Source organism: Neoarius graeffei, chromosome 10 (assembly GCF_027579695.1).
Source record: "Neoarius graeffei isolate fNeoGra1 chromosome 10, fNeoGra1.pri, whole genome shotgun sequence".
In the NCBI taxonomy this organism is placed as follows: domain Eukaryota; kingdom Metazoa; phylum Chordata; class Actinopteri; order Siluriformes; family Ariidae; genus Neoarius; species Neoarius graeffei.
The window spans coordinates 59,177,659-59,185,016 of NC_083578.1; positions in this window are offsets into that span (position 1 = coordinate 59,177,659).

Consider the following 7,358-nt stretch of genomic DNA (forward strand, 5'->3'; position numbering starts at 1 on the left):
AAAAAGTCCTAAGCAGTGTCCTGCACACACCAAAAGACCTCAGTCTTCTCAACAGGTGGAGACGACTTTGGCCCTTCTTGTACAGGACATCTGTGTTGTTAGTCCAGTCCCGTTTGTTGTTGAGGTGAACACCCAGGTATTTGTACTCCTCCACGATCTCAATGTCCAAACCCTGGACGTTCACTGGTGCAATTTGAGGAACCATCCTTCTGAAATCGATCACCACCTCCTTTGTCTTGCTGGCGTTGATGCGCGGGTGGTTCAGTTCGCACCAGGCGACAAAGTTGGTGATGACCTCTCTGTACTCCAGTTCATCCCCCTCTGACACATGTCCAACGATGGCTGTATCATCTGAGAACTTCTGGAGGTGGCAGCTGTCCGTGTTGTAGCTGAAGTCAGATGTGTAAAGTGTAAAGAGGAAAGGCGAGAGCACTGTACCCTGTGGAGCCCCCATGCTGTAGACTACCACATCAGACACACAGTCGAGGAGCCTCACATACTGTGGCCTGTTAATGAGGTAGTCGATGACCCATGCAGCCAGGTGGCAGTCGACAACAGGTCCCTCCAGCTTCCCCCTAAGCAGTGATGGCTGGATTGTGTTGAAAGCACTGGAGAAGTCAAAGAACATGATTCTCACATTGCTCCCAGTGCCCTCCAGGTGCAAAAGTGACCGGTGTAGCAGGTAAATAACAGCGTCATCCACACCAATGCCCGGTCGATATGCAAACTGCAGGGGGTCCATCTCGCTGTTCACCAGGTGTCGGAGGTGGGAGAGAACAATCCTCTCCATGATCTTCATTAGGTGGGACGTTAAAGCTACTGGCCGAAAGTGGTTGAGCTCCCTGGGGTGCGCAGTCTTGGGAACTGGAACCACACATGATGTTTTCCACAAAAGTGGAACTTTCTCCAGACTGAGGCTCAGGTTGAAAATGTACAGAAGAATCCCACAGAGCTGATCTGCACAGTCCTTAAGCAGTCTGGAGTTGATACCATCAGGGCCAGCAGCCTTCCTCATCTTGATCCTCCTCAGCTCCTTCAACACCTGATCAGCTGTTATGGAGAGGTGAGGGGTGTAACCGAGGTGTGAGTCATGTAGAGTGAGGTCGGGGGTGGAGTGTGTGGATTGGTCTGGCAGGGAGCGGAGGGGGGGTGATGTGGTGTGAGGAGGGAGCTGTTGGTGTCAGAGGTATTATGAGAGGAGAGGGGTGGTGGTGGAGTGATATCACAGACAGGTCAGGACTATAGTAATTTTTATCAAATTATTTTTATGAAGAACAAGTGAGATCCTTGTGCATGTTGGATATGATCCATAAATAATTGGTGTGGATTTAATGTTTTGGTTATATTTAATTAAAAACAAACTTTAAATTGTTAATCAGATAAAAATATTTGAGATTTGCAACAAATGTAATGTGTAATTACTAGTATAAGCATTCCTTTTCAGTTATACCAGAGACAATACATGTGTATCAGAATTCATTTGTTCATTCATCTTCAGTAACCACTATATCCTGGTCAGGATCACAGTGGATGCCAATCCACTGCAGGGCACCATTGCGCACACACATTCATACACTCATGTAACCTAGGGGCAATTTAGCATAACCAGTTTACCAGTCTGCATTTGTTTGAGAGTTAGGATGAAACCAGAGAACCTTACAAGAACATGCACACCTCCACACCGACAGTAAGCTGAGCTCAGGACTGGAGCTGTGAGGTGGCAATGCTACCTGCTGCTCCACTAATGAACCTCCATTTGACTTCCAAATGCCAGAAAATGACCTTTGGCAGATCACTCATAAGAAGTGAATCCTGTCCTCTTGACCTCAGTCCTGGTTTTGTTAATATTCTGACTGCTTAACCTTTGGACCCAGGACAAAAAGTTTCTTCATATGTTCATCCACTTTTTTCCTTATTATGATATATATTTTTTCATGTCCATAATTACCCAACAGGAGTCACCATATTTTAATGGACATTAAATGTTGTCAAAAAACATTTTTAACAGTTCAGTTCAACAAAATAAAAGTCTGCCAACCCCCCCCCCCCCCCCCCCCCCACACACACACACTAAATACAGTATGAGGTTGCATCTATATAAAATCCCATGTCATTTATAAAAGACCAAAGGACTTTCAGCACAAAAGAGACAGATGGTTATTGACTTGTACAAGTCATGTAATATTATTAAAAAATATATACAGCACATACAGTACCCTCCACAATTATTGGTGTCCCTTGTAAAGATCAGTAAAAAGGATTTTAAAAAAATCCACTGTTTGGTGAAATTGCTTCATCTCACACTGAAAAAAATGAGAAAAATCCAACCTTTAATTGAAATAAATTTATTCAGAGTAAAACAAATCCCTCATCAAGAAACAATCATTTTCAACAAAACACATGTGCCAATACTATTGGCACCCCTACATTTAAAGGGCATATTCTGGACCAATTCTGTTTTTTTTTAATATGAAAGTATGTCCCTTTACACACTCATCCAGAAGGGTAATTTTGCACAAGGCCATCTGTCGACAGCAGAAAAAAAATAAAATAACAAAACGTGTCTGGAAAAATCCCAAGGGAGTCTGGAGCCAGAATCATGACGTTATCTGCGGAAGCACGAGCAGGCTGCGCGAGCTTTGTATGGTTTAAGTGCACAGCCTGTGTAGATGAAGCGCTCCCATTTCTCTCTCATTGTCCGGTCTTTTGGAAAATGATGAGTGCTAATCCCATCATGATTGGTGTTGCTACACCCTCCTACGATAAATCTGTTAACCATTTTAATAATTACGCGATAACGTTGAAGAAATTTGCAGAAAACCACCAGGTCGTTTTCTCATAAACAAACCAGCGCTGATGTAGGATTCAGAGGGAGGCGTCCCACAGATGACATCACGAAAATCAATGTTTCTTAGGAAATCCAAATGCCAAGTTTTTTCAGAGGCGGACCAATTCGCCTCAAATGGCTTGATTTCAACTGAATTTTTCTGGTATTGCGCAAGGTAAAAAAATTGCAGAGAATGCAGAATGTTACAGATATTTAACCAAAGTTTAATATAAAATAGGAGAATTACATTGATCTTGCTCCTGAATTTACCTGTGATATGCACTTTAATACTTTTGTACAACCTCCCTTTGCCAGTAAAACAGCACTGAGTCTTCTCCTATAACATTTTAAAAGGTTGGAGATACAGAGCAGGGCATCTGAGACCATTCCACTTTACACAATCTCTCCAGATTATCCAGGGTCCGAGGCCCTCTCTTATTTACTCTCTTCTTCAGCTCACCCCACAGGTTTTCAGTGGGGTTCAGATCTGGGGACTGAGACGGCCATGGCAGAAGCTTGAGTTTGAGGTCAACAAAGCATTTTTGTGTTGATTTAGACATATGCTTCAAATCATTGTCCTGCTGGAAGATCCAATGATGACCCAGTTTTAGTTTCCTTGACAAGACAGCCATATTTTGATTTAAAATGTCCTGGGATTTCATGGAGTCCATGATGCCATGTATCCAAACAAGGTTTCCAGGGCCTTTGGAGGAAAAACAACCACAAAACATCACAGAATTTCCACCATAATTTAGAGTTGGGATCAGGTTCTTTTCATTATGGCCATCCTTCTTTTTACACCAAACCCACCTTGAGTGTTTATGGCCAAAAGGCTCCATTTTTGGTACATCAGACCAAAGAACACTATTCCAGTCAAAGTTGTAGTATCTCATCTCATCTCATTATCTCTAGCCACTTTATCCTGTTCTACAGGGTCGCAGACAAGCTGGAGCCTATCCCAGCTGACTACGGGCGAAAGGCGGGGTACACCCTGGACAAGTTGCCAGGTCATAACAGGGCTGACACATACCGTAGACACAGACAACCATACACACTCACACATATGGTCAATTTAGAGTTACCAGTTAACCTAACCTGCATGTCTTTGGACTGTGGGGGAAACCGGAGCACCCGGAGGAAACCCATGCGGACACAGGGAGAACATGCAAACTCTGCACAGAAAGGCCCTCGTCGGCCATGGGGCTCAAACCTGGACCTTCTTGCTGTGAAGCGACAGCGCTAACCACTACACCACCGTGCTGCCCCAGTTGTAGTATCATTTCCCAAAATTCAGGTGTTTATGTTTGTGATTAACCAACAAAAAAGGCATACCTTCCAAATAATCTTTTGGCATGGAGGTGGTGTCTGATGCTCGTTTTGGAGACTTGGAAGGCCCAAGATTTTACTTTGTCTTGTAATTCACCAACAGTGATGCTTGAGTTTTGTTTTTGGGGTTTTTTTTGTTTTTGTTTTTTGTTTTTTGCCTCTCTTATCATCGTCCTCACTGTACGTGGGGGCAAAATAAACTTGGGTCCTCTTCCAGGCAAGTTTGTAACAGTTCCAGTTAGTGTCCAGTATTTTTTAAAATTATTGCCCGAACAGTAGAAATGGGCATTTTCAGGTGAGTAGCGATTTTTATAACTGTTCCCTGACTTATGAAGGTCAACACACTTCTCCCTCATTTGGCTTGTGTGTTCTCTTATCTTTCCCATGTTGATGAATGACTAAGGGAATTTGGCCTCTATGTCACCTCATATTTGTTCCCCAGTTAATCAGGAAGTCATGGATTATAGTTTGAAAGTTTCTACACACTCCAATCAACTCACAAATGTACAATTTAAGTGGGAAACATGCTTCAGTTACTCTGTGTTCACTATAATTTCCAAGGGTGCCAATAATATTGCCACATGTGTCTTTATTGAAAATCAGAATTTCTTGATGAGGGATTTGTTTTTTCTCTGAATAAATTTATTTCAATTAAAGGTTGGGTTTTTCTAATTTTTTTTTCAGTGGGAGATGAAGCTACTTCACCAAAAGGTGGATTTTTTTTCTAACCCCCTCCCCCCTTTTTAATTTATTTAATTTATTTATTTATTTTTACTAATCTTTACAAGGGGCACCAATAATCATGGAGGGCACTGTAGTATACACTATTTAGCACAGTCAGGGTCATTATTATAAAAACCTTAAAGCCTACAGCAGTAAGCACATGATCTTGACACCCTGAACTATGAGGTGGCTGGTGAATGTCAGAATTTTTCTGTTTTGTTGATTCTTTAATGGGCTGAATCATTTTGCTAGGTGTTTTGTATATTAACCCAACATTTATGTTGGCAACCCAACATTTATGTTGGTAACACAACATAATGGCGTGGTTGCCATGTGAATCCAGTATTTGGGTCGAGTGAAATGAAACATGAACATGGTACATGGAATGAAAATAAAGTTTATGGTATGCTTAGCTTAAACTGTTAATCTGAGCTGGTTATCTAATGTTAGCTTGCTTGTATCGCTCTTTAGATAACATTGTAAATCACCAAAGCAAGCTATAGTCAGCTACAAGTGAGGCTAATTTCATCAGGTAAAATAAATAAATTAAAATGCAAACTTGGTAAACAGATACCCATGAGCTTATTACCAAGACTGAAATTGTATTTGAGAAGCCAATCATAGTTACTGCTAGCTATCACCTCAGGAAGCAGCTATCCACAGTACCTGTAACTATAGGTACAAGGAACACTGCTTTGAACACAACAAAGAACACATTCTGGAAAAGACTTCATTTAAGTCAAATTGAAGCATTAATGTCTCTGAACAGATGGAACAACAGTGCTTATCACCTTCCTACAACCTCATTTTTGCATGTTTACCCCAGTGGTACCCCATGTAGAATCACTGGTCATCACTGGACCCTGGTGTCATGTCAGTCTCATAATGCTACATGTGGAAGTCACCAGGTAAGACTGAGGAAACCTCACATCAGTGGTGAAACATGTTCATGACTGAATAACAAGTCCAAATATTAAATCTACTGAGAGAAATGTATTGCCTTGTTCTTTGCTTCGTTGCTTATGCATTGTTTCATTGCTTTATCTTATTTTGTTGTATTTAGCTGATAATTGGGGCAGCACGGTGGTGTAGTGGTTAGCACTGTTGCCTCACAGCAAGAAGGTCCTGGGTTTGAGCCCAGCTGCTGGTGAGGGCTTTTCTGTGTGGAGTTTGCATGTTCTTCCTGTGTCTGCATGGGTTTCCTCCAGGTGCTCTGGTTTCCCCACAGTCCAAAGACATGCAGGTTAGGTTAATTGGTGGCTCTAAATTGACCGTAGGTGTGAATGGTTGTGTGTCTCTGTGTCAGCCCTGCGATAACCTGGCAACTTAGGGTGTACCCTGCCTTTCACCCATAGTCAGCTGGGATAGGCTCCAGCTTGCCTGCGACCCTGTAGAACAGGATAAGCAGCTACAGATAATAGATGGATGGATAGCTGATAATTGTTTGCCTATTTTTTTAAGTTTATGTTTAATTATTGTTAACTTACAGATTAAAAACAGACTGTTAGCTGGCTGATGTTTTAAAGCTAATTGTACCATGACTATTATTTTAATTTCAAATAATCCAGTCCAAAGGGCGGCACGGTGGTGTAGTGGTTAGCGCTGTCGCCTCACAGCAAGAAGGTCCTGGGTTCGAGCCCCGGGGCCGGCGAGGGCCTTTCTGTGTGGAGTTTGCATGTTCTCCCCGTGTCCGCGTGGGTTTCCTCCGGGTGCTCCGGTTTCCCCCACAGTCCAAAGACATGCAGGTTAGGTTAACTGATGACTCTAAATTGACCGTAGGTGTGAATGTGAGTGTGAATGGTTGTCTGTGTCTATGTGTCAGCCCTGTGATGACCTGGCGACTTGTCCAGGGTGTACCCCGCCTTTCGCCCGTAGTCAGCTGGGATAGGCTCCAGCTTGCCTGCGACCCTGTAGAAGCATAAAGCGGCTAGAGATAATGAGATGAGAATCCAGTCCAACCCAAATGCTGGTTTCTCATCAAAGCAGAGTTCTGTTGTGTTTCCTATACATATGTTGAGTTAACATACAGTAATGGTATTTAATTAGCATTCATTAAATCATCTTCAGTAGTTTTATTCCCATGAGGGTCCCAGTGGATAATGGTACCTGCAGGAACACTGGGTGAAACATGTTTATATTCATCCTGGCTGGGACACCTGTTCATCACAGGGCACCATGCACACACAAATTCACACACATTTGCACATTCCTTCACACCTATCAGCAACTTAATGTAGTCAATACATGCACTGTACCTGCATGTTTTTAGACAGTGGAAGGAAACCAGGAACCTGGAGGACATTAACATGAACATGGGGAGAAAGTTTAAAACTCAGCAGAGATTTTAACCCAAGTTCAAGATCAAACTGGGAGCTGTGAGGCAGAAACACTACCCACTGTGCCACTGTCATCCAGTATTTAATACTTTAAATTATATTTTAACATGCTGTCTATTAACCTATGGATCTGTGTGTCTTTCAGA